Source organism: Lissotriton helveticus, chromosome 7 (genome assembly GCF_964261635.1).
Source record: "Lissotriton helveticus chromosome 7, aLisHel1.1, whole genome shotgun sequence".
Taxonomy (NCBI): Eukaryota; Metazoa; Chordata; class Amphibia; order Caudata; family Salamandridae; genus Lissotriton; species Lissotriton helveticus.
Genome location: NC_136068.1, coordinates 599,517,444 through 599,544,053, shown reverse-complemented (window position 1 = coordinate 599,544,053; position 26,610 = coordinate 599,517,444). Strand labels below are relative to the sequence as shown.

General features: G+C 49.9%; 1 protein-coding gene across 8 annotated transcripts in view; it reads left to right on the top strand.

Moving 5' to 3' along the window:
- The window catches only part of FGFR4 (fibroblast growth factor receptor 4), a 104,182-nt gene that overhangs the window by 42,205 nt on the left and 35,367 nt on the right, over window positions 1-26,610 (top strand). For 2 of the 8 annotated variants that reach the window (XM_078652790.1, XM_078652783.1), the window contains exon 1: window positions 25,942-26,074. The exons of 1 other annotated variant lie outside the window; for it this stretch is intronic. The gene's annotated coding sequence lies outside the window, so the exon portion shown is untranslated. Of the gene's footprint in view, window positions 1-19,738; window positions 20,600-25,941; window positions 26,075-26,610 lie in introns of those variants that run through there. 5 more of the 8 variants (XM_078652787.1, XM_078652792.1, XM_078652789.1 and 2 more) reach the window with 5 other exon arrangements.

Genomic DNA, 26,610 nt, shown 5'->3' with positions numbered 1-26,610 from the left:
GAGCGTTTTTCATGCCAAAGGGCATCACCTTGAAGTGGAAGTGGCCGTCGGGGGTCGAGAAGGCAGATCGCTCTTGTGCACCATGGGTGAGGCCGATCTGCCAATACCCGGCCGTGAGGTCGAAGGTGCTGAGATACTTGGCGGCCCCCAGGCGATCGACCAGTTCATCTGCCCGGGGGATGGGATGGGCGTCGGTCCTGGTGACGGCATTCAGCCCCTGGTAGTCGACACAGAGCCGGAGCTCCGGGGGTGCGCCGGGGGCGGCGGCTTTAGGGACCAGGACAACGGGACTGGCCCAGGGACTGTCTGAGGGTTCGACTACCCCCAGTGCTAGCATCTTGGCAACTTCGGACTGAATGCAGGCCCGAACTCGGTCGGGAACTCGAAAAGCCCGGTGTCGTACAGGCGGGCTGTCCCCGGTGTCTACATCGTGGACACACCACCGGGTGACCCCGGGAGTGAGGGAGAATAGGTCTGCAAATTGCCCCAGCAGCTTCCGGCAGTCCTGGTGCTGTTCTGGGGTCAGGGTAGAGGAGAGCGTGACCCCTTCGACGGAGCCGTCCTTCTCGGTGGTGCTCAGGAGATCTGGTAGAGACTCGGAGTCGTCTTCAGCTCCGTCATCTGTAGCTAGCAGCAGGCTCAGTTCAGTGCGGGCAAAGTGAGGCTTCAGCCGGTTGGCGTGTAGAACCCGGAGGGCGTTCCGGGGGGACTCCATGTCCACCAAGTAAGTGACGGGGCTCTTGCGCTCCACCACTTTGAAGGGCCCCGTCCATTTGTCCTGGAGGGCACAAGGTTCGACCGGGGACATGACCCAGACCTGCTGGCCCGGCTCGAACTCGATGGACGAGGCGTTCTGGTCATACCAGCGTTTCATCTCCTCCTGACTGGCCTCAAGGTTGGCCTCGGCAAGTTCCCGGAACTTCCGAGTCTGGTTGCGGAGGGTCAGGAGGTACCGGTAGACATCCGGTGGTGCATCTCGGACAGCCATCTCCCAGCCTTCTTTGACCAGGCTGAGGGGACCTCGGACAGGATGCCCATACAATAGTTCGAAGGGGCTGAACCCCAGGGACTTCTGGGGCACCTCTCGATAGGCAAACAGGAGGCAGGGCAGCAGGACATCCCATCTGCGTCGTAGCGGCTCTTCTAGGCCCTTGATCATCCCCTTCAGTGTTCGGTTAAACCGCTCTACAAGTCCATTTCCTTGGGGGTGATATGGGGTGGTGAACTTATATGTGACCCCGCACTGTTGCCACAGGGACCGCATATATTTAGATATAAAGTTTGTGCCCCGATCACTCACGACCTCTCGGGGGAAGCCGACTCTGGAGGAGATCCCCATTAGCGCTCGGCCCACCACGGGGGCCGTGATGGTTCGGAGGGGGGTGGCTTCTGGATAGCGGGTGGCATGGTCCACCAGAACGAGGATGAAGCGGTGTCCCTGAGAGGTGCGGGGGTCCAAGGGCCCCACTATGTCGATCCCCACCCGCTCGAAGGGGGTGGTTACCACGGGAAAAGGTTGGTGCGGGGCCTTGACTTTCCCCCCGCTCTTCCCGCTGGCTTGACACGTCGGACAGGTTCTGCAGTGGTTGCTTACATCGTTTCGCATTTTCGGCAAGTAAAAATGGGTCACCAAGTGGCTGTAGGTTTTGTCCTGCCCCAGGTGCCCGGCGAGGGGCACGTCATGTGCCAGGTTCAAGAGGAAGTCTCTGAATCGGAGGGGGACGACCAGCACCCGGCTGGCTCCCAGTTCGGCAATCTTCAGCTCACTGTAGAGGAGGTCGTGGTCCCAATAGACCCAGTGGGACCCCGAGGGGTCTCCGGCGGCTTGAGTGGCGGCTTGTTGTCGGATTCCCTTGAGAGAGGGACATGTTTTCTGTTCCTGCCGGAACTGCTCACGGGTGGGGCCACCTTCTTGGCGCCATTGGGCTAGTTCGGGAAGGTGGCCGAGCTCGGTGATGTCTTCAGGGCCGGGGCCCCGGGGCCCGGGTCCTGGGTCGACGTCCTCGGGGACGGCGGGCGGCGGAGGTGCGGGCCACTCCGGTTCTTCAGGCGGGGTGTCTTCGTTCGGGGCGGAGGCCCGGGCGGTCATGGATCGAGTGGTCGCACAGACCCACTCGGGAAGGCCTAGCATCCCCAGATGCTCTCTACGCTCGACGTGGGCCCAGGGGGAACTTTCCAGGTCGTTCCCGAGGAGGCAGTCCACAGGGGCATCGTCCCGGACAGTCACTTTCAGCATTCCCGACACTCCTCCCCATTCGAAGGGGATACGTGCCATCTGGCACAAGCTCTCAGAGTTGTCCGCCGACCGTACGGGGCACAGGACGTTGGGTAGGATTTGTTCAGGGGTCACCAAATGGCAGCGGACCGCCGTCACGCTGGCTCCAGTGTCACGGAGGGCTTCGGCCCGGTGTCCATTAATGGTGACCCATTGGCGGTACTTCTGGGTGTTGCCTGGGATCGGGGCTCGGGGGATCAGGTAGGGGAGGACCCCGTGGGGGCGTCTCGGCCCCTGCTCTGACCTCCTCCGCCGCCTCATGGTCGGTGGTTCCCCGGGGATCCCCGGCCGTAGTCTCCCATCGGGCTCCGAGGGACTCGGGTGCTCACCCATCTATCAGCCTCGACAGCGAGTTTTCGTGGCTCTGTCAATTTGCTGTCGAGGAAATGCTGCCGGAGTTCGATGAAGCAGTTGTTGGAAAGGTGTTCCCATATAATGAGGTCGACCAACTGCTGGTAGGTGGTGACCTGACTGCCTTTGACCCACCCCTCGAAGGCTCTGCTATAAAAGTTCACGTATTCCACCCATGTGGTACCGGGGATTTTTTTACAGTCTCGGAATCGCTGCCGGTGCATTTCGGGGGTGAGTCCGTAGAGGGTGAGGAGGGCGGTTTTCATGTGTTCGTATGAGGTCATCTCAGCATCGGGAAGCTCTAGCAGGGCGTCCCTCCCTTCGTTGACGAACTTCCCCCACAGGCCGGCGCCCCAGTCCTTGAGGGGTACTCGATGGGCGGTCATGGCTACTTCATAGGCTTTGAACCACTGTTGGATGTCGTCGTTCTTATAGTACTCTTTGACGACATCCTTGGGTATGTGCACCTTCGTGTCCGCAGGGGGGGGTGAGGTCTTGCCCCCGGAGGCGCTGGCCTCGCTCGTTTTGGCCTTGATCTCTAGTTCCTTTAAGCTACGCTCATGCTCGAACGTGAGTTTCTTTTCTTCGAGGTCTCTTTGTCTTCGTTTCTCCTCCAGGTCTCCTTCCAGCCGTAGTTGCTCGAGGGCTATTTTTCTTTCCGCCAGCTGTAGTTCCCCGTCTAGCCGGAGTTGTGCGAGCTCCAATTCGTGGAGCCGGTTCCTCTCTCGTTCTCGGGCGTCTTCGTGGGAGAGGCCCGTGTCTAGGTTTGCGGGTCTTTCCCCCGCTGGGGTCGTGTCGGTCTCCGGGCGTCCGTTCGGGCCCGGGTTATCTTCATTCTGGGGTGGCGTGTCTCCGGCTTCCACCCATGTTTGCAGGGCCGATTTAAAGTCTTCCTTGGTGCTTAGGCCCGTGGTAGCGATGCCCAGGTCTTTGCAGAATTGTTTCAACTCCTTATGACTGTACTCTTCCATTTTCTCTTTCTGGAATTCTGCAGTCGGTCTGGTTTCTTGAGTAGTCATGGTCGCAGTGTGTTTTTCTCGGTAGCGGTTGAATCACTCTCTGTACGATTTGCGTTGGCTCGGATCGCACCGCCTGCCACCAATGTTAGAAAGGCGATCCCGGGGGAGGCAGAAGATGTCTGACTGACCTCCCCTAGGTCCACCCCTCCGTCTAGAAGTAGCCGAGCGTTATCGAGAGGCCTCCTGGGTGAGGGTCCTCTCCTAGGATCGTACAGCAGAGTAACCACACCACTACAAATGGACACCACACAAGAGGATAAGTTCTTAGGCTTTATCAAGAATAAAGGTTGCTTGTCTTCAGCGATATGTACAGGCAGATCGAGGGATCTGAAAAGTCTCGTAAATAAGGGACAGGGTAGCGGGACAGTCTCAGTACTGGTGAAGGAAGGGATACCCTGCGCACAGCTCTCAATCCTCGAGCCGGGGGGTTCCGAGAGGTCGAGCCGCGGCAGCGCCAGCAGGACTCGACAGGTGGTCTTTAACGGATAGGGGGCCGCGGCAGCGCCAGCAGGCCTCGAGGTGGTTTCGGCGAAGATGGGCCGCGGCAGCGCCAGCAGGCTCCAAGGATGGTTCAGCGAAGATGGACCGCGGCAGCGCCAGCAGGCTCCAAAGATGGTTCAGCACCGCAGCGCCAGCAGGCTCCAAAGATGGTTCAGCTAAGATGGACCGCGGCAGCGCCAGCAGGCTCCAAAGATGGTTGCAGGTTTCAGGGTAATGAGTTCTTCTCGGGGTCAGCCGCGACAGGGTCAGCAGGGCTCTCGACTCCAGGATACAACTGGGGTCCTACTCCAGGGCTGGCCCAGATATAGGACTGGAGTCCTTTGATGTCCGGACCCTCTCGCCTGGGGGTCAGAGGGGCCGGGATGGTGGTGTCCAGACACCCAGCAGGGGGGTGGAGCCAGCGCCCAGGGAGGCCGGAGGGCGATCGATACCAGGCGTCCGGGGACGGCTGGAGGGCCATCGAAACTCCCCTCCTCTTGGATCTGTTGAGTGGCCACTCTACCACCCGGGGAGATCTTGGTGCCTCGATGTCGGGGCTTTGCTGGGGCCTTGACCGGGGCCGAGGCCACGTGCTCGGGACGTGATGGGCCCAAGATGGAGTCGGGCCTGTAGGGGTGGTCCGGAGGGGTAGCCGGACCGGCAGTGTTGGGGCGTGCAGGGTTCGCCGTGTCCCAGGGGGGAGAGCCGTGGTTTGCCAGGGTGGTTGCTCTCGTCGGTAGTTCGTGTAGGGTCGTGCCACGGGGCGACCGTGGCTCGATGGAGGGCCGATGTCGTCCTGGGCCCGCCATGCGGGAGGGGTAGGACCACGCCATGAGGCCGGGTCCAACATAACCCCAAAACTTTGTAAAAGTGTAGTGTGTTGTTGTCTTTAACAATGGGGGATGGTGGAGGTGCAGGTGGGAGGGTCCGAAATCATTCATGGGGGGCTGAGCCTCGGCGATATCTGGCCGTAGGATTTTATCAATGACTGACTGGGATGCGTGGTAACAGCTGACTAGAGACTGCTGTAATGACAACTCTTTGTACTGCTGCTATACTGTTTTTAAGATTTCCGTAGGACACTTTTTTATCTGCCCTTTCACTCGCACCTTAAAATTGAAACAGGGGATTCTTTTTATCCCTTTTACATTCTGTCACTCGCTCCTAATTTGTTTTCAACGTGTGGTTTTGCTCTTACTGTTTTCATGCCATTACCGGCACTGACTGTATTGCGTGCTCCGAGTTTGGTTGTCCCTCCTCACTTTCTTGGGTGACACCGGGCCGTACCTCCTTGAGATTAGCGCTCTAGTCGTGATTGAGCATTCCCTATTTAAGCAAGGCGAATGCAAGCGCGCAGGCCTGACTAGAGACTGCTGTAATTACAACTCTTTGTACTGCTGCTATACTGTTTTTAAGATTTCCGTAGGACACTTTTTTATCTGCCCTCTCACTCACACCCTAAAAATTGAAACGGGATTCTTTTTATCCCTTTTACTTTCTGTCACTTGCTCCTAATTTGTGTTTAACTTGTGGTTTTGCTCTTACTGTTTTCATGCCATTACCTGCACTGTCTGTATTGCGTGCTCCGAGTTTGGTTGTCCCTCCTCACTTTCTTGGGTGAAACCGGGGCCGTACCTCCTTGAGGTTAGCGCTCTAGTCATGCTTGAGCATTCCCTATTTAACCCATTGGCTGCGGGGCACATTCCCCTGCTGAGCTCGTCACGACCACGCCCGTTTAATGGAGCGCTCAGCACAGCAGGGGAATTAGCCCCGGGTGTGAGCGTTCCACGGCTCATGACGAGCTCAGCTCGTCATGAGCATGGGAGGGGTTAAGCAGGGCGAATGCAAGCGCGCAGCGCGCGCGCCGCGTGCCAGATGCAAGGCTGTCTGCCCCCGTCCGCGCCCAGACGCGCTCAGCGGCCAGACCCCCTACACAAAATTGTGTGAGTAACGAATATACTTTGAGTTATACTGCTGCCCACTTAAAGCAACTGAGACATACTCACTCTTTTAAATGTTCCACTTGTATTCTTCCAACGAATGGCTTCAAATGCCCTCACTATGCTTTTTCACTTAGTACTCCCAGCTGCAGTAAGAACGTTTGTAAAGATGGTTCTTTGGATTGGCCTACCTCCATATTTGCAACAACGCCAACTTCTTACAATGCTGTGAACTGCCTTCGCTTTTGGAACATTAATTGTCGGTCCCTCCCTAGACATAAGGACAACATCTTTGATTTTATAAGTTCTAAGCAACCCGATGCCCTATTTTTCACAGAGACCTGGTTGCATGCCAGCTCTGGTCCCGATGTCGCAGCTGCTCTTCCACCTGGCTATGTTATTGTCAGGAAGGATAGAGAGGCAGGGAATGGCGGCGGCATTGCAGTGATATTTAAAGCCTCCTACTCCTGTAAATTCGAACCTATGCCTTTCTCGGGCTGTGAAGCCACATTATTTATACTTACGGTTAGGCCGCAGCTGACTTTGTCTGGCCTTTTGATTTACCGGCCTCCTGGAAATCCTGGCCCGTGGCTGTCTTCCTTTTCTGATACAATTGCCCTCCTTTTATTAAAAGCGGCCAATATTTCTCTTCTTGGCGACCTTAATTTACATTTAGACGATCCTCAATGTAACGCCAGTAGTGCCTTTCTGTCTGACCTTGAGGCTCTGAATCTGTCCCTATGTAATGCTGGCCCCACCCATGTGGCAGGCCATTTACTCGACCCTATTTTATCTGACCTCCCCTTTAAATGCCGTGTTTCCGCTCTTCCTTTAGAATGGTCTGATCACTTTGCAGTTCAATTTATTTAGAAATCTCCGATAAGGCTACCGTTCCCACTGAGGACCTTGGTAGGTTTAGACTTTGCGGCAAGCTGAATATGGAATCCTTTAATACCTTACTATTAACAAATCTGCCGGATTCTACCCTGCCCCTCTCGCAGTTTGATGCTGCTGTGTCAGATTGGCTTACTAATACTGTTAATTCTAGTCTGCCTCTTAACACTAAATATAAGCTCCCTCACCGCCCTCCGGCCCGTGGTTCACGGAGGATCTTAAAGTTGTAAAATCTAAATGCAAAATCCTTGAGAGGAGATGGCGAAAATCTTATTCGCCAACCTGTATATCTGACTACAAGAAAGCCCTCAATAATTATCATGCTCTATGTAAGACAGCTAGAGCCATCTACATTACGAATACCATTGTGCATGCCCAAAACTGATGTATGACGTTACAACGCAGGCTATTACAACGCCTGCCTTTACAACGCGGTTTTTACATCGAAATCCATTACAACGCATAGCGCTTTGGGGTGCTGGATAGTGAATAGTTTAATTTACTATTCCAACTCCAGTCCCCGTGGACACTAGGGAAGGTGTTGGATAGTAAATTAAACTTATTCCCTATCCTAGAGCGCCCCCCAGCGCAATGCGTTGTAATGGTTTGCGTTGTAATGACCGCGTTGTAATGGTAGTGCGTTGTAATAGTTTCGTTGTAAAGGTTGTTCACCGCCCAAAACTGTCCTCGCACTTTATTTTCTGTAGTGAAGAAACTGGCAGGCTCAGACACTGCTCCTGTTCCTCCTATACTTGATGTGACTCAATGTAACAGCATCGATACCTTTTTCATTGAGAAAGTTTAACTTATTTATAGCACATTAGAAACTACTCCCTCATCTGGTCGACTCAATCTACGTCCTGATTCCACTTGTAGAGGAGAGCCCAATTATTTGGCAAAGCTTTGTCTCTGGCTTCCTCTTGATGCGGACTCCTTTCTGGAATGCTTAGCCAGTATCAAATCCGGTTCCCCACGTGACCCGCTGCCCATAAATATTTTCCGCCAACTCCTCCCTAAATCATTAGAAATCATCAGGGAACTTCTCAATCTATCATTAATAGAGGCTTGGATTCCTCCAGAGTGGAAACGCGCCATTATTATTCCTACTGAAGAAGCTGGTGCTGACCCTTCTAATTTGTCAAACTTCAGGCCTATTTCTCTGCTTCCAGTCTTCTCGAAGACTCTAGAGAAACATGTAAATAACCAGCTGACACACTTTGTGGAGAGTTCTGGTATCTTGCACCCCTCTCATTCAGGGTTCAGGGCCAATTTCTCCACTGAGACTACTCTCCTTGGAGTGACGGAAAGGTTAAATCACGGTCTGGACCGAGGGGAGACAATGGCACTTATTCTGCTTGATCTGAGTGCCGCTTTCGATACTGTTTCTCATTCCATCTTGCTTGCCTCCCTCCGGTCCCTAGGTATCGAAGGCCTTGCTCTATCTTGGCTTACCTCCTTCCTTAGTAATCGCACCTTCCAGGTTTTTTCCTCAAAGGCTGTTTCCAAAATGTGTTCATCTGCATATGGAGTTCTTCAAGGGTCCATATTGAGTCCTTTACTCTTCAACATCTATTTTAGACCCCTAGCTACCATCGTGAAAGACGCCGGTCTTTCACTGTTCTCATATGCAGATGATACCCAAATCATCTTTTCTCTTTCTTCTGCCAAGGATGGAAACATGTCAACTCTCCAGTATGAACTTAGTATGGTCTCCCATGGATGCAGGCTAATTTCCTGAAGTTAAATGGGGACAAGACTGAGGTTTTAATACTGGGAAACATAGGAACCTATGGGGCCCCAAACACTAGCCTCAGGAAATGGGCCCTTTTCCTCTGCCTGTCACACAGGTTCGCTACCTGGGCTTCATAATCGACGAAAACCTCTCCATGCGGCCGCAGGTGGTGAGAGTGGCTGCAACATGTTTTGCCATCCTGAAATGGCTTCGCAAGATTATTTGGATGCTTCCTGCCACCTCCCAAAGAACTGTGGTCCAGGCTTTGATCACCTCTCTCCTGGACCATGGCAATGTTCTTTATTTGGGTGCATGCCAGGAGGTTTTAAGAAAGCTTCAGGTTGTGCAGAATTCCGTGGCTCGCATCCTCTGCCATGTATCGAGAAGTGCCTCCATTTCTCAGTCTCTCCTTGACTTACACTGGCTCAGGATCACCAGTAGAATTAAGTTTAAAGCTCTCTGTTACAGGGGGCGTGGCTTGGACGCCGGAGAAATGGCGGCGTAATTCTGTCCTCCTCCAGGCAACTGCGAGCTTTGGAAAATAAAGAGCTGCAATCCGACTGCATTCCTCTCCAAAACGGGTGTGTAGCTGTCGGACTTCCAGACCCAGCGATGCGGATAATTTGAGCCGAATCCGTGCGAGAAAAGTGAAGAAAATCGACCTTCTGCCTTGTCCGCTGGAAACCGCAGTACGTGACGGAGCCTAAACCCGACTGCACCCACGAGGCCTCCCGGAGCACCGGTCGCATCTCATCAAAATGCGAGGGACTGCTCGCTCAACGCGACACACGGCTCCGGGATATATGCCACAGCGACTGATTCGTGAGTAAAAGGTTGCTCATAGTGAGCTTGCTGGCAAATGTGCAAATGTTGAGAAAAGCGGCACAGGAGATAACCGTTTGAAATGGCGGTTTCCCGGCGTAATTAATCTCACGCTCGAGTCACCCTGCGCTCCGCTGCTGTGACCACCGCTTTGAATGGCACGGAAGTCTTTGCTTCTGAGAGTGAGTTGAGAGACTTTTTACAGGCAATTAACCCCCCCGCTCAGATACATTTGTTAAATATAACGCGGCATTTACTAATTGGACAATTTGAGAGTCAGCCGAGCTGATACACGCGTTCACCAGTGCCTAACTAATTACTCAACTTTAATGCAGACACGTGAAGGCTAATAAGGTCAATGGGGAACTGAGACCAATATATGTGCTCAAGAACTATAACTTGCATCGTGTAGCACGCTGTTCGTGCTTCCTGCAGTAACCATTAACAGAAGGTCATATCACGCGCTGTACAAAATGGCGGCTCTCGCCGATGAGTGTTCATGGGGGGCTCTGAATCCAATATACTTGTAATGCAACATATCTTTCTCGTCAGTGAGGCGCTATTCACTACTACTTTTCACTACTCATGATTACCGGTATAAGGCAGACTATTTATATGGAGTGCACCGCAATTTCAAAGAGGCTTATCTGCAGTGTACTGTGCGAGAGGCGAACCTTGTTCAACTGGTGAAGCTAGTGAATTCCAACCCAGTACGCATGACTCCCACTGCAGTATCAGCAAGCTATTGTGCTCTGATTTCCCACAAGAATGCTGGAAGAATGAGTCTGATATATATCTGCCCTATGTGCCACACTGCTAGAGTCCACAACAGCAGCCTGTAAACGACGTGACGTGCTCTGCATGTTACAAATTCGCGACCCCTAAAGTAACTGCCCCTTGTAAAACGTACAGCTCGTGAAAATGCAGCGTAGGGTCTAATTAACTAAAATGGCGGCTTCCCAACATGTCTGCTATCGCGCTCGAGCCATCCCGGGCTCTAATGCAGTGATGCCTCTGGTTGTGCCCACGAGGATCTGAACTCCACAATCACTCCGCCCACCATGCGCTTTACATTGAATTTAGCGCTTTATTAATTGAACACTTTCACTAATCTCAAGTCTGTCAGCGCCCACAAGGCCTAGGTTCTATAAAGAACATCTTTAAAAAGGGAGGGGTGTATACTCCGCAATCCAAATATACGTGGTCTCATCGCTACATGCCTGAAACCCCAAGACGCCTGTACAACCCATCGCCTAGGCATTTACAGTATGGGAGAAAAAGAGAATGGTGCAGCTGCCAAACGCCTGAAATCTAACCCACCGACACCGATCAAAGGGAACAAAGGGAAAAAAATGGAGGAAGCCGTGGAAACAATCCTGAGCAGACTAGAAGAAGTCAGAGACTTGGCCAAATCTACCAAGGAAGAGGTTGTTGCTATCCGCCAAGACATTAAGGACATCAACTCGAGATTAACCGACACCGAGTCAAGGATAAGCAAATTGGAAGACCTCGAAAATAAGACATGTGGAGCTGTCAAGAACCTTTCCTTGTGCTCTGACCATCTCGTGAGGAAGGTTGCAGAGTTGGAGGACAGAAACAGAAGAGGGAACCTAAGAATTTTTGGTATGCCGGAGAAATCGGAGGAGAAACATGATTCCTGCATACCCTTCCTCGAGGAGTGGTTCACGCAGGCCACAAATCTAACTTTCACTCAGCCACTGGAGTTTGACAGGGCGCATAGGGTGCCAGGACGAATCTCAAAGGACCAAAAGGGCCCAAGAGCGATTGTGTGCAAACCACTAAGGTACCAACACACAGAACAGATACTCACCTTCGCTCGTAAACACAACCACGTACTATGGAAAGGCCAAAAAATCTTCATCTCACAGGACTTCAGCAAGGAAACTATGGAGATCAGAAAAGCCTTCCTTGCAATGAGACCCCAACTAAAGTCACTTGGTCACCTGTATGGCTTTATCGGTCCAACTAAGTTTAGAGTGACAATACAAGGCATATCCCATGTGTTCTCAGACCCGCGAAAACTACGACAACTCCTGTTTGACCGTGGTGATGGCAGTATGGAAGTCTCCCCCCCAGATCAACAGGGAGCCTCTGCGTCTGGCCTCGGATAAACTCTGATTTTGAAATTTTGTCCTACCAATCTCATACTCCAGAACTCTTATAACTCTTATAAAAGTGCCTATCTGAACTGGATCTGACATGCGGCTCTCTTGTCTTGGACTTGATACCTGGTTGGTGAGCATAAGTGGCCTTTGGACGGTAATGTCACGGTAATGTACTCTGTACCCTTGGGCCCTATATCAGCTATTCATCTGACTCCAGATCTATATTGGAACGATCCCTTGAACGATCTGGTGAACCCTTAACTTGAAATATCTAGATTAGATAGATTAGATAGATTGGATATCTAGATTAGAATGATTAGACCGATCCCTTGAACGATCTGATGAACCTTCACCTTGAAACAAATATCATTATAAGCTGCCTCAGTATGGTTCTACCCTTGCTACTGCACCCACGACACCATACCTATGCTAATATGATACCATGCTACCATGATATTGTTCATGCCCCTTATGGGCCTTAAAGAGGCACTATGCCCTGCTGTACTGTTGACCTGTTGTTGAACACGCTTATGATAATTCTTTGCAAGTACTGATATATTTGGTCCCGACACTGAACCCAAAGCAGTGATTTTCCTGTGTTTAATGTTCTGGCACCAGCGTTGTTTATTGTTTGTTGTTGCCTCACACATTTGGGCTAATTCCTCAGAATTAGGATTGCAGCCTGTAGAATCGTAGTTAAGAGTAAGTTGCTTGGAGGCGGCCGACTGGTCGTCATTCCTGAGTCGCCATGTTCTGTTGTATCTACTATTGGGGAGGGAGGGGAGGGAAGTGGGTGAGGGAGGAGGGTGGTGGGAGGTTGGAAGGGAGGAAGGGAGGGGTTGTTTTGTTATTTCGTATATGGTTTTGCTTAATTCTGTCCGCCTTGCATACTAGCTTACATCCAATGTACCACATTATGTTCCGAAGCTTATACTCTGTACCTCTGTATCCTGCATACTGTCCTAGCCCCACATCATGTGTGTCAAAAGATGCTGTCGACTCCTTAAGGGGTATGAGACCGCTTCCATGGCCTAGCCCTTATGTATACACATGTGTTATGAGACGATATTACTGGATGCATAGTTGATGGCTGCTGTTATAGACACTCCGATAGGAACGACAACTGTAACTAACCTTAAAATACTATCGTTGAATGTGAAGGGACTCAACCAGCCAGTTAAACGCCAAAAAATACTTGACTATCTACGAAGACAGCATGGAGATATAGCCTTATTGCAAGAAACGAAACTGGAAGCAAAGCAATTCCACACACTACGCAATAAGTATTATACTGAAGTGATAGGCTCTGAGGCAATCTCAAAAAAGAATGGGGTGGTAATGCTAGTGGCTAAAAATGCGAATGTGGAAATAGTCTCTAGTGCAATAGATACGAAAGGCAGATGGGTCTCAGCGAGACTACTCAAGGATGACACTGAATTCTTTATCACGACTATCTATGCCCCAAATACACATGATCCGTCCTTCTGGGTAGGCTTAACGAAGCAGATAAACTCCATCCCCGACACAGCAGTCCATATTTTGGCGGGCGACTTCAACCTCCCACACGACCCAATACTAGATAGAGACTCTAAATGCGTCTTTCGCCCGGGGAAGGCCCATAAGGCATTCATGAAACTGTGCAATAGATTTCATTTGGTGGACACGTGGCGCTTGATGCACCCTGATGGCAGAGATTACTCATTCTATTCCCCACCGCATGACTCGTTCTCAAGAATCGACTATATACTCATATCTAATAATGCGGTGGCAAGAGTTGAGGACGCGGACATTGCTCCCAGATTAGTCTCTGATCATTCCTGCGTCTCCCTTACATTGTCTAATATTAAACCGACCACCCGTCAATCTATGTGGCGATTCAATGACACCATTATCACTGACACAAAGCACAAAGAAACCCTTGACACTGCCATAAAAGACTTTTTATTATTGAACAAGAGGGGGGACACTTCTGACACCACTCGATGGGATGCGTTGAAGTCCACCATAAGGGGGGTTATTATAAAAATATCGTCTGCAATTAATAAGAACCGCACTGCAGCCTTGTTAAAATTAGAGGAGGACATTGCAAAACTCCAGCACACATACTTGAGGAATAGAAACCCTGAGGTTCTTACTGAACTGTCCAATCAGAAATACACCTATAACAAACTTATTAGTGAAAAGGCGGGAATCTGGTTAGACAGGAGGAAGCGTTTCAAAATTTGTGACTCGAACAAAGCCGGGAAGGGACTAGCCGCTTATCTTAAATTTAAAATTCAAAAGAATACCATTGCATCCTTACTCGATGACAATGGGACTCCTAACTCTGACCCCACTAAGATTGCGAATATCTTCAAGGACTTTTACGAGAAACTTTATGCTAAGAACATGCATGTAGACAGCGTAAAAATGGAGAAATACCTCTCCAACTGCACGCTCCCAACACCAACGGCTGCGGAAAGAGACTCCTTGAATGAACCGATCTCTGAGTCGGAGGTTATTGGCGCGATCAAGTCGCTCAAAAGGGGGAAAGCCCCTGGGCCTGACGGCTATACAGCACAATTTTATAAGACCTTTGGCCATATTCTCTCCACCCCTCTCCTGGAGGTCTTTCATGAAATTACCAATACAGGCAAAGTTAAGGGGACTATGGCAGAGGCTGTGATTGCGGTAATACCCAAGGAAGGCAAAGACCACAAACTCCCCAAAAACTACAGGCCTATCTCACTGATAAATTTAGATTGTAAGCTCCTAGCATCAATTCTAGCGAATCGCATCCAAAGAGTCCTGCCGTCTCTTATACATCCCTCACAAGCCGGTTTTCTGAAGAACAGGCTCTCGAGCGATAATACGAGAATCCTGGCTCATGTCATTGAGAAGGCGAAACTCTTAGCTACACCCACCATCGCCATCACACTAGACGCTGAAAAAGCGTTCGACAAAGTAGACTGGGGTTACTTAAATGCTGTACTACATAAATTTGACCTGGGTCCCACATTCACTAAATTAGTCATGTCCCTCTATGCTTGTCCCTCTGCTAGAGTACGAGCTGGCGGCGCTTTTTCCTCCCCATTTGGTCTAGAGCAGGGTACTAGACAGGGATGTCCATTATCCCCGTCCTTATTCCTCCTGGCTATTGAGCCTTTTTTGTACTACATAAGGGAAAACCCTGACATCGCTGGAATCCGGTTCACCGACTGTACAATTAAACTCACGGCTTATGCAGACGACGTGTTAGTCATGAGCGAACAAGCTGATAAGGCTATCCCTGCGCTAATGTCCACGATAGATGACTTCTCAGCTGTTTCTGGATACTCCTTGAACAAGGATAAAACTGAGGTGAAGTCATTGAATAATCTATGTGATAAATCCATCCTGGGCGACTCCGGGCTTACCTGGCAGTCGAAGAGTTTTAAATATTTAGGCATGGAATTTGAAAAGGACTTAATATCCACCTTAAAAATTAATGAGGAGATACTCTACAAGAAAATACAAAAGTTGTTGGATGGGTGGTCCCCTAAATTTCTTTCGTGGTGGGGCAGGGCTGAAACACTAAAAATGATGATCAGTCCCTTGGTGAATTATATGGCGTGTATGCTCCCCATGACCTTCACGGAGGACTTTTTACATAGGATTGAAAAACTGATCTCGGATTTCCTGTGGAAAGGGAAGAAGCCGAGAATTGCCATGAAAAAATTGCAACTTCCAAAGCTTAAAGGGGGTTTAGGATTGCCAAATTTCAGGAATTACCAGACCGCCTTTCTCTGTAAGCAGGGAGCCTCCTGGTTTATCGAGGACCCTGTCTACACGCCCTTATGGATCAATATTGAAAAATCCATTATAGGCAAAGCCCCGCTATCTGCAGTCCTAACAATGGACCTCTCACATCTCACGAACTCTAAATACATCATGCTCAATACCAAGAGAGCCCTCCTGCGGTTAGATCGCGCTCATGCCAATGGTCAACGAATCCACAATTCCTCCTCTGCGTCCTTATGGCGTAACCCGTCCATTAAAATTAGTGGATCACCTGTCGTATGGGACCACTGGTCCGATAAAGGTCTTAATGTGGTCTCTGATCTATACGAACATAATATGCCATTGCCATTCTCGGCTCTACAGGCTAGACACTCCCTGTTACCGATAGACTTTTATGCCTTTTTAAAGCTAAAGTCGGCCTTATCCACTAAAACATTCAAACTAGCGAAGCCTTGGCTAAAAGCTATGCTACCCCACTTTCAATCCTCTGGACATTTTGTCTCTAAAATATACAAACTACTCGCGCCAACGGCAAGCAAATCAATGAAGCGCAATGAGTTGAAATGGGAATCAGAAACGAACAACACTGGCATAAGTATAGACTGGGTCAGGATACATGCATCAGCACTCACACACAAGGTATCACCGATACTATCACAAACCAAATATATGATTATCAACAGAGCATTTTGGACCCCACAGAGGCTATTTAAGGTTGGCCTACGGGACACACCGGATTGCTGGAACTGCTCCTCTGGTATTGGTGACCTTCCGCACATGCTGTTTGATTGCCCCATGCTCCACGCCTTCTGGGCAAAAATCTTTGACTACATTGCACACACGCTCCACATACATCCTACGAGGGAATTCATCTACATTCTCCTAGGGGCATTAGATCCATCACTAAAAGGTGACCATGACCGCCAGCTCCTGGATCTCCTACTAACTTTAGCATGTAAGGTGATCCTGTGCAATTGGAAATCAACGGGTGAGGTCTCCTTCAATGCCTGGAGGGAATGGCTGTCCTGCATTAGGGGCACTGACAACCCCGCGTTACACTCATCACCATGGCAGGTCACCAACAAAAAATTATGGTCTTCATTGGACCGAGCCTCCTTCATCTTTGACCCACCTTGAAGTTCCATACGATGAGGTCTGTTCTCAGTGAATTATGGGCTCCGTGTTGCGTGAACTGTAATGGCTATATCTTGGGCTCACGGGCTTGACAACCTTAGAATCATGAAGCAAGAATGGTGTAACATACATGGTGTGATATGACTTGATTTGGACAGAGGGCTCTACGGAACTATGTACAAAAATGTGAATGCAAGGATGGTACTTTATTTTCCTTTACTGTTTACGTATTGTTTTGTGTAATAACCCATGTCTGGTTGCGGTACTTTGGCAACATGATTGTAATTCTTTTGATGCTTTCTTGCCGCTATCATCTCTGTTATGGTTAATAAATAAAATATGATTTGAAATTAAAAAAAAAGCTCTCTGTTACATTTTTAAAATAAAACTAACTCTGCGCCATCTTATCTTCAAGAACTTGTTCATACTTACGTCCCAGCTCGTACTCTCTGTTCTTCCACCCACGGTGACTTTGTGATCCCTCGATTCAAACTAGTGAGAATGGGTGGTCGTTCCTTCTCCCACTTAGGTCCTAAGATGTGGAACTCGCTACCTATTTTCCTGAAAAATGCCTCTACTTACACTAGCTTCCGGAAGAACCTTAAGACATGGCTTTTCACGCAGTAAACTCAGTTTGTCTCTCTGTTCCCTCTTTTAGGCTGTCCCTTGGCGCCGGGAACCCCTATTCGGGTAGCTGCGCGCATTATAAATTGAATAAAATAAATAAATGCGTGCATTTATCAGACCAAGACCAATCCGAGATGGCCCGGCCGCTTTGGTGACTCTTGACTGGGATGCTATGACCCTTATAACAGCTTTGGCTAGCGGAGTGGGACGCAGGTTGAAGTGTTAATGGCAGAGGTAAATAGTTTGCAGGATTTTGGGGCGTTAGAAGGAATGCATGCCAGTCCAAGGCTAGCTCTGGGTGGGCTAGACTTTTCTGCAAAAGGGAGGTACTATGGTGCAAGATTTAGAAAACTCACTACATACATATTCAGTATTCCAGCACAGGACAAAAGACCTGTCTCCTCTTAAAGTAAATCATTTGTGTCACTTATTTATTATTCATGATTCAGTTAATTAAAAACCATTACATGATATAAAACAACATACTATATAACTTGTACGCGCTCTGTTAAACAGGTAAGCGTTTTCTTAAAGTTAAAAAAGTGAAATAAATATTCCAGCTAACATTTTTAAAATGCTACGGTCCCCTACCAATTCAGTTCAGCTACAACACATGAGAGTGGTCTAACTAAGATCACTTCTTAGGGAGCCCTAATTGTTAGTTTGACTCATGTTATAAAGTGCGAATGCGTGAAGTCATAAATAATTTTAATGCGCTTTATCTTCTTTAAATTGGTATGACTATGAGTGGTTTTTTTAGCATGCAACACTTTTTTTTAGCATGCAACAGTTGAATAGGGAGCCAGCCCACCAGATCAATACAATGGCAGAAAACGTTCCGGCGTTGGTGCGAGTACTCTTCACAAGTTAGTTTTGAAGTTTTTAAGTAAATCATCGTGGAAGATTAAAAGATATGCGCGTCTCTGAAAGAGTTATTTGTCTACAAGAAAAAATGTCACTTTCAGGTTCTCGCTCATCACGAAGGGAGGACGCGTCTCTGAGTAGGTTTATTCCTGTCAGAGAATATAATGCTGTCGGTGGTTATTCCCATCAGAAAAAAAAAGTTATTTCAATCACAGAATAGCACACGGGTTTCTTAAATGTATTCCGAGGGACCAGCATACTTGTTTCTCGGTGCTGTTCCAGTCAGACAATAACATGCTCACCTCTGGCAGTTTTTCGTGCCAGGGAATAAAAGATTCATGTCTCGGTCGAGTTGTTCCTCTCCTTCCAGAAGGTACTCATCCGTCCATGGGAGTTATTATCTACATTTCCGAAGGATGCCTCGTTTAACTCTACGCTGCTCTGAATCCGGAGATGTTTCTATCTGGCCGAGCCCCCCTGGGGGTCCGATTAAAGAGGCGCCCTTGATCTGGGGAGTGACCACTCCTCTGGGCCCATTAGCTGTAATCACAGAGCCCCCCTCCCTGCACGGGAGGCCCCGCCCTGGCCGGCCTTATCTGAGCGGACAATGGACTCCAGTAATGAGCAGCTCGCCACCGGGCCGCAGGAGCAGGTAAGGCGCTGGGGCAGATGAGGGCAGCCCTTAATGGAGCCATTGAGATGCAGAGGGCGAGGGCTGCGGTCACGTGAGCCGGCCGCACAAAGGAGGGGGAGGAATGTGGACTTTGTTTGAGCAAAAGTTTTGTGCTCGGAGGATTTAATCATGAGTCTCAATGGCTGGTGCTCAGCAGGTGGTTGGGAGGGGAGGCAGGCCTGGCTCCAAGTCCACCCCAAGCTCCCCGACCAAGAGTCTACAAACACAATCAGGCCGCTGGGGCCCTGTTGTCGGGACATGGAGCTCACTGACCCGCGTGCTCGCGGGGAGTGCCCCCCCCCCCCCCCCCCGCCAGAAAGTGAGGTTCAGTTTCTCATTGCATGTTACTGGCCGGGCCTCGGTTGGACATGTGTGGAGGATAACACTGGACGACGGTGTCCAGTTCCGCGGGGCTCATGTGAGTCATGTGTCCTGTTATGGGGGACATATTGTGTACACGTTTTGGGCCACACATATATAGAGTACTGTTTCCAGTTCCTAACTTTATACAGTGCGTGCCCTGGGGTCATAAAACCAGTGGAGGAGAGAGATGTGTGAGGGAAGGAGGGTGTAAGAGGCGTGTAAATAAGGAAGTATTCTACGTAGTAGAAGCAGATAGGAAAGAGGCAAGTCTGTACCTCGGGGTTATAAGTAAATTAATGGAGGTGGGAGGGTGATGTGAAAGAATATTCCCAGCGGGCGGGCAGTAAATGTGTGAAATCTCCTTTCAGGCAACAGGCACGCGTGAATGAATATTTCTACCTTTTATGGCACGTTGCCGAAATAAAGATGATGATGATTATGAATATTTCTAGAGATAGGGTAAAGACAGAGCTGTAGACCCAGTAGAATCGATGGGCAACGTGGCAGGGACAGCCGTCCCTTTATTTACTGTCAGGGTGTATGTATGTGCGCCCCCTTGCTTAGGAGCCCCCGACACCGGTTTATATTCCATCCCTTGTTGTGTAGCGCAGGCTGTCCGTCCCTCCTATTCCATTAGCATAAAGTGACAAATAAATACCGAGATCTGTAAATACATAGTTCCTCCTTGACTGGGATGCTCCCAGTAACACCAGTCAGGAGGAAGAGGTAAAGGATCCCCGCGCTGCGAGGCTCGGGGGTGTGTGAGGGCACACGGTGCAGGGATGGGGATTATGCAGGGCTGGGAGGATTAAGGGCTGGGGGAGGTGTCGGGAGGGAGGGTCACTGCATCCCCCCCTCTCCGCGGCTCTATTGTTGGTGAGGCGCATGGACAGAAGGCTGGAGGGGGGAGGGACCTCGGGGGGTGTGACCCGGGAGCTCCCTCAGGAGTGCTCGGCGGAGCTAGCCCGTGAGAGAAACCTCGAGACTCAAGAGAGGGCAGCGGCTCACCCGAGGACCGTGTGTGTAGAGTAACTTGTCTCACCCCGAGGACCGTGTGAAGAGTAACTTGTCTCACCCCTGAGGAGCGCGCGGGGCCGGGCACGCACCCACGAGGAGAGCGAGGGCGGGCACAAGACCACGGAGCCGCACTGAGGGCACCGGATCGGCCGCTGGCATCAGCGCCTGAGGACTGGAGCGCACCACTCGCCACCGGGGGCGACCTCTCCTCATACCCTGAAGGAGTGCGCGGGCATCCACCCCTGCGGATTTACCGCCGGGACACTCGCCCCGAGGATTGAGAGGAGCCCGGGGTGTGCAGGGGGTACCGGACAGGCTGCGCCCCCTCCAGTCTCGAGGAGCCCCACCAGACAGGCGCGCGCACGAGGGACCCTCCGCTTGGATGCACTGGGGGGCTTGAGCGCGCCCCAAACCCGGAGGAGGCTGCTTTTTGTTGGGACATTGAGCTTTCCACCCGAGGTCCCTGGATACTAGGGTGTGGAGGGCCCCCAGTCCAACACCAGAGGAGCCCCCCCTTGGAGAGGTGAGATAACGGAGAGATATCATGGAGAGGGGTGGTGGTGTGGGGGGTGCACGGACAGGTAGGTGGGGCTAGTTGCGGGGTGGCGATGTAAGACTGGAGGTAAACGAAGGGGCTGGGATGAGACGCGCACTTCTCCTTTAGGTGCATGGACTGAACTGAGTCTTTTTTTAGTTCAAAAAGTTTTATTAGAATTTGAGGCAATAAATAAATAGTAAAATATAATAAAAGTGATACAGGTGATGAGTATCTATAAAGAATAATGTAACAATGTTGTATAAGTTACAAATAATTCATGACTGAACTGAGTCTTTGAAGCACATGGCAGAGAGACACCCTCGAGGCACAGCAAAACACAGAACAGAGAAAGAGACAGTATGTGTGTGTATGTATATATGTATATAATTATAACAGAAAGAATAGAGGAACTGACTCAGAATAGAGAAGCAGCCTACCCAAAACAGAGAGAGCAGAACAACGGAGATAATAACACCCAACAGTGAAACTAAACCCAAAGAGAGAACACAGACCCTAGCCAGGCGCATAAGAGGGAGATATGTCCATAACACAGTAACAAACCAGAAAACCTAGAATCATGCACACTACAGAAACATTGACCAGAAAACACAAACGTATCCCGTAAAGTGACACAGAAGACAGAAACGTGCAGTCACAGTGAATAGAGAAAAGGGTGCAGAGTAGAGGACCTCACCTCCCTCCCCAGCTGGTAGATAAAAGAGACAAGGACACAGAGCAAAGAGATAGACACATAATAGGGCCCCCTAAAAAAGAGAACTGCATTCCCGACCCACTGTAGATAAATTGCACATAAAGCAGACCGAGACAGGCACAGAGAACAGATAAACACGCAGAAGACAGAGACCAGAGCAGGCAAGCATTCCTAGAACAGAGAAACAGGCGGCAGCAGATGGGGGGAAAAGTACAGATCAAAGAAACAGGGCATGGCAGAGTTTGACCTTGTCTCCCCCTGGCTCTGAGTCTGGTGTTTGAGATTATTTTATGTTCTTGATTTATTTTAATGAAAGGTCTGTTCACGACTTGTTATCACGTTTTACCTTGACATTCAGGGCCACGGCCCTGGCTGTTGCCTGCCGCACTGTGTCCACTTTAAGGTTTCGCTCCAAGGAAATTCAATCTCCCCACCAGAGGGGAGGGCTGCCAGGACTGGAGAAAGTGTTGCTGTTGGTAGAGGGGGCGCACAGAGCGTCCCTTGTTTGCCCGTGGTGGGAGTAACACTGAACACCTCTGTCCCGCCAGGGATCGAGGTACAAAGATGCTTTTGACCCATGTGTCGTTAATGGAAATGTCTCGCATTTCAGTTGTTTGTGTAATGGCTATATTTGGAGAAACATGGAAATGTAAAGCACGCGATTTCGCTTGGGATATACTGTGAGGTATAAAACTTAAACATAATCGTGAAGTGTGTGTTGGTGGACGTGTGTGCTTGGGCAAACTGGTGGGCGGCATCTGTGCGCCTCATTACAGAGTGCACACTTCGAATTGAATTCTGATTTGTGGTTTTTTCTGTTGAACTCTTGTCCATTTCTGTGCTCTAATATAGAGTGTCTTAAATCTAATTTCGCAGTTTAATATGGAACCATGCTCGCTTTTCTTATAATCCTGCTCTTTGTAATTATAAGCTGTTTATGAATTTTCGAGCTTTGTTGTATAATTCCGTGGTTATGATCCGTAGATTTCTGCGCTATGCTATGAGTGTTTGGTTCTTCCATATTGGTGTTTAACACTCAGGGACGTAGCTTCCATTTGGTGCAGCAGGTGCAGTGGCACCGGCGCCTAAAGGACTGAAGAGGCCATCTTAACCTAATTACTGCTGTACTTTCCCCCATTCAAACAGCAGTCAGAGGGCCCATTTTCGCCCTTGCACTAGGGCTAGTGACGCTGGCTACGCACTCGGAGGGCATCTCTTCACTTGTCTGAAGAACGCTGCTTGCTTATTATAGGGTTTGAGCAAGCGGCGGACTAGTGAGAAGAGGCCACGGTTTGAATGGTATGGAGGTGATCCGTCCCTAACCAGCAGGTCCGGCGTGCAGTGGGTGTTTAGATAGCACTTAGGGGTGCAGGGTGGACAGGTGTGGGCTCTGGAGCATGTAAGGCACCGGTGGGGCAGGTGAGAGGCTTGCAATGAAGGATGCTGACAGAGAAAGCTAAAGCCGGTGGGCAATGTGAGAAGGCAAAACTGCGGGGCAGTGCGGTAGGCGTGGGCCTATATATGTATGTATATGGTATCTGTATACCCTGGGCCTACTCCAAGGCAGCGGAGCGCTGTATAGGGCAGAGGTACAATCACACAGGTGTGTTTTGATGGATACAGGGATGTTGTTCCAGATCTTGGGTGCACAGGCGGAGAAGGCCTGCAGTACACTGGTTTTCCCTGTCTTGCACTTGTTGTGGGGCAGTGTGGACCTATATGTATGGATGTGGTATGTGTATAGCATGAGCCTAATCTAAGGCAGCAGAGAGTAGTAGAGTGCGAGAGAGTGTTTGTGTGTGTGAGAGAGACTTCTGAGAGTAGAGTTCCTTAAAGAGGTGAAAGAAGTGCGTCTTCAGCTCTTTCCTACATTGGAGTAGGGGTGGGGCAGTCCTGGTGGATGCTGGGATGTTGTTCCACAGCCTGGGTGCACAGGTGGAGGCGGCCTGCAGAAACACTGCTTTTCCCTTTCTTGCACTTGCTTCTTTGCAGTCTGCTGGTGACCTGGCTGCAGGTGTGCCAAAGAGCCTTATGACCTGGTGAGCTAGTCAGCCAGCTGGGCGGGTTGCTGGTAGTGATGGTTGGAACCTGGAAGGATGATGCAGCCGGCTTCGAAGGTGGCGTGGGCAGTGTTTAATTTGAGCCGGTGGTTGCAGGTACTGGGACTTATTTTTCAACACCAGACTTTCACCCAGAATAAGAGCGAGAATGGCAGAAATGGGGAAAGAAGAGGAAGTGAAAGATGGACAACGACAGCACAGGGAGAAGGAAGGGATGAAAACGACCATGCATGAGATAGATAAAGGCACATGGTGAATGTGGCGCCCCCCCCCCCAACCCTCCCATCGAGATTTAAGAACATTTCGATATACATTGGCACGAACATCAATCCACCTAAATGCCAGGGAAAGCGGAAGTGACATCTCACGCTGTGTATTCAATTCAATTCTTTATTTATGTTTTGGAACTCATAAGAGATCCACATAAAAGAAATACAACATATATTTGTACATACACAAACTTTGCATAAAACAGAAACTGACAAGCATTTGATTCCCAAGCCCTCTAATAAATAGCTAGAAAACATTTAAAAAAGTTAAATATATTAAAACAGAACATTTAATTGGGCGGATTATTCAAAGCATTCAGAAAGGAACTCGCCGTCAAGAGACCCAATTGTAAACATATATGTCTAAACCACTTTCTACGTGATATCCGCAAGGCTGGACATATAAAGAGGGCATGTACAATATCCTGGGTGGACATATTACAAAGGTGACAATTTGCAGGGGACCCATACCATCTAGATGTTAAATTATTTAGAGGAAGAAGGTCCTGCCTCAAGAGGAACCAAAAACGCCGTATACCGTGAGGTATATTCCAAGAAACATACGGTTGCATTTTCTTATATAGGCAGGAATCAAGAAATGGCGAACTGCCTTTTTTTTTTACAAGAATTGCCTCCCTGTCTAGGCTGAAACTTAATTTCCAAGTGGCCAGTTTTAAAACAGCCTTCAACTGGCCTGGGGACAATGTGAATAAAGTTAGTTCATCTAATTGCAGGTATTCAACCGCTTTTCTAAAATTCCTCACAATTCTAGAGTGTTCTTTTAAGGATCCCAACAATTCTTTTTAAGATTCCGCATAGTCCCAGAGTCCCCACGGGCCAGGCACGACACCCAACGAACGATCCCTGCTAAAGCCTGCACCCCACTACTGCGGATTCCAAACTCTAATCTAAGGGCAGCCGCTGTGCAGGCGGTATTAACTGAGGCTAATTGTCGGAGAATTTTTCCCTCTACAGTATTCAAAAAACTCCATTGCCCCAAGTCAATTAGTTCAACACCATAGAGCAGGGATGCTGACATCTCACGCCATTTGACCGTTACTTTTACTTACACAGACATACTTACATACACACACTCTCATCAAATTTCACATAAACACACTCTCACCCACAAACATGCACGCAACATACATTTAAAAACTTTTTTTACTTACCTCAGCCGCCAGGGACGGTTAAATTCCAGCAAATCATACTCCATTATTGAATACACTAATAGAGAAAATTGTAGCATTATTCACTAGTAGTGTAATAAAAAAGTAACAAAATAAGGAAAGTGGAGCCCCAACCAGTGTCCGCAAGGACAAGCTGCCTATTTGTTCCGGGCACTGATGTTGCCTACATCTGGGCCAATGATGCAAAGGCAGCGCTTGGGGTCTTTAGGGACAAGCCAAGGGTCGCAGCTGCGACCCCTGGTGACCCCTAAATAACTGCCATGTCCATTGGATCATACTTGATAAGGGTCAAATTGAAAATTGTGTACAGAATCCACACATGTTAAATGGCGTGTCAACATTGCCAGTTCACACAGGATTCAAGATTCCAAGCCAAGCTGCCGGAAATACTGAGAATAATAATTCCTTCTGAAGATTTGTGCTCAAAACAGTGGCCTTACATAGGCGGTGCGGGGGCCGAGCTCTGGGTCTGTGTGAGGGGGTGGGGGCTTAGGACAATACCTTGGCCTGAGAGCTCCTGGGTGAGGGGGGGGGGGGGCGAGCTCAGGGGGTGGGCCCTCAGCTCAGTATCCTGGCCTGAGAGCTCCTGAGTGAATCTGGAGGGGTGGGGGCGGCATGTAGTGTGCAGGAGGGCCCCCCTCAAGTTTCGTTAGCTAGTGAGCTCCACCCCTACCAGCCCTTCTTAGGGTTCAGTGCAAACGTCCAAAGCAGGACGCACTGGGCTAGAACGCCCCGCCCAAACTCCTGGGACCGCAAGGGTCATGGGCAAGAGCTCCATATAAGATATGGTGCGCTATAATAACGGGCAGACCAGGCCAATTCTAGGCGCTACAGGGAGTTCTAACATTATCAGTATTCGCTGCCCTCCATACTCTACTCTCCCACCGGTACCTTATCCTGGTGCCTAAGCAGCGGAAAACCCCCCAAGGAATCATTGTCCCAAAAAAAGTGACCCTGCCCCACTCCCCCGCTTGGACTGAATGACCCTCGTGTTTTTTTAATGGCAGAACTCAATTATCAGAGGTCACAAACAAACATTACCCGAGTTTATAATCAATCGTAGTGAAAACAAAGATTGTGTAACCACAGGCATGTCATTCATTGGCAGCAGCGAGGGGTACAGAGTCTGCCCTCTCGACAGCCTGGCCCTTCCTGGCTCCAGGTTACCGAAAGGGGGCATGAGCAGGGAGACGGGGCAAGTGGCGGCACTCTAGTCGGAGTCTGTTGCGGTGAGGCTGGCCTGTCTGGTGCTTTCTGCCAGGGCTGATTTTGTTGTGCAGTTCGATGCTGTCCTCTAGGGCTGCTTGACTCAGAGTCTCTTAAAACTGCCTGGCGCAGGACCACCCCTGGGAAAGGACGGCTCAGGGGTGTCCCCCCTTTCATCGGGTGACCAGTTACCTCCTCTCATCTCATGGGCACGTGGTTCAGAGAAAACCCTTTCACATCAATGCATTTCAGCTCGTGGGAGTGTAGTTTGCCCAGATCTACAGAGCATGTCCCCACAGGGACTTCTACTAGCCCCGTCTGTGCCCCTCAGCAGCCCTCTGCCTGCACACATATCTCCCCGGAGCGGAGACCATGGCGGCTTCTGATAGCTGATGTGCCTGTGGCCAGGGCCTGCCTGCCCGTGCCAGCCCCCTCTGCGCCAGATCACTGCAGCGGGACTCCCGCCGGAGCCTGGGCTCAGCTGGCTTCCCAGGAATGCTGTCAATCTGTAACCAGGGCCTGGCTGCTGGCTCTGCCTTTGTGTGCCGTGGGGGTTGAT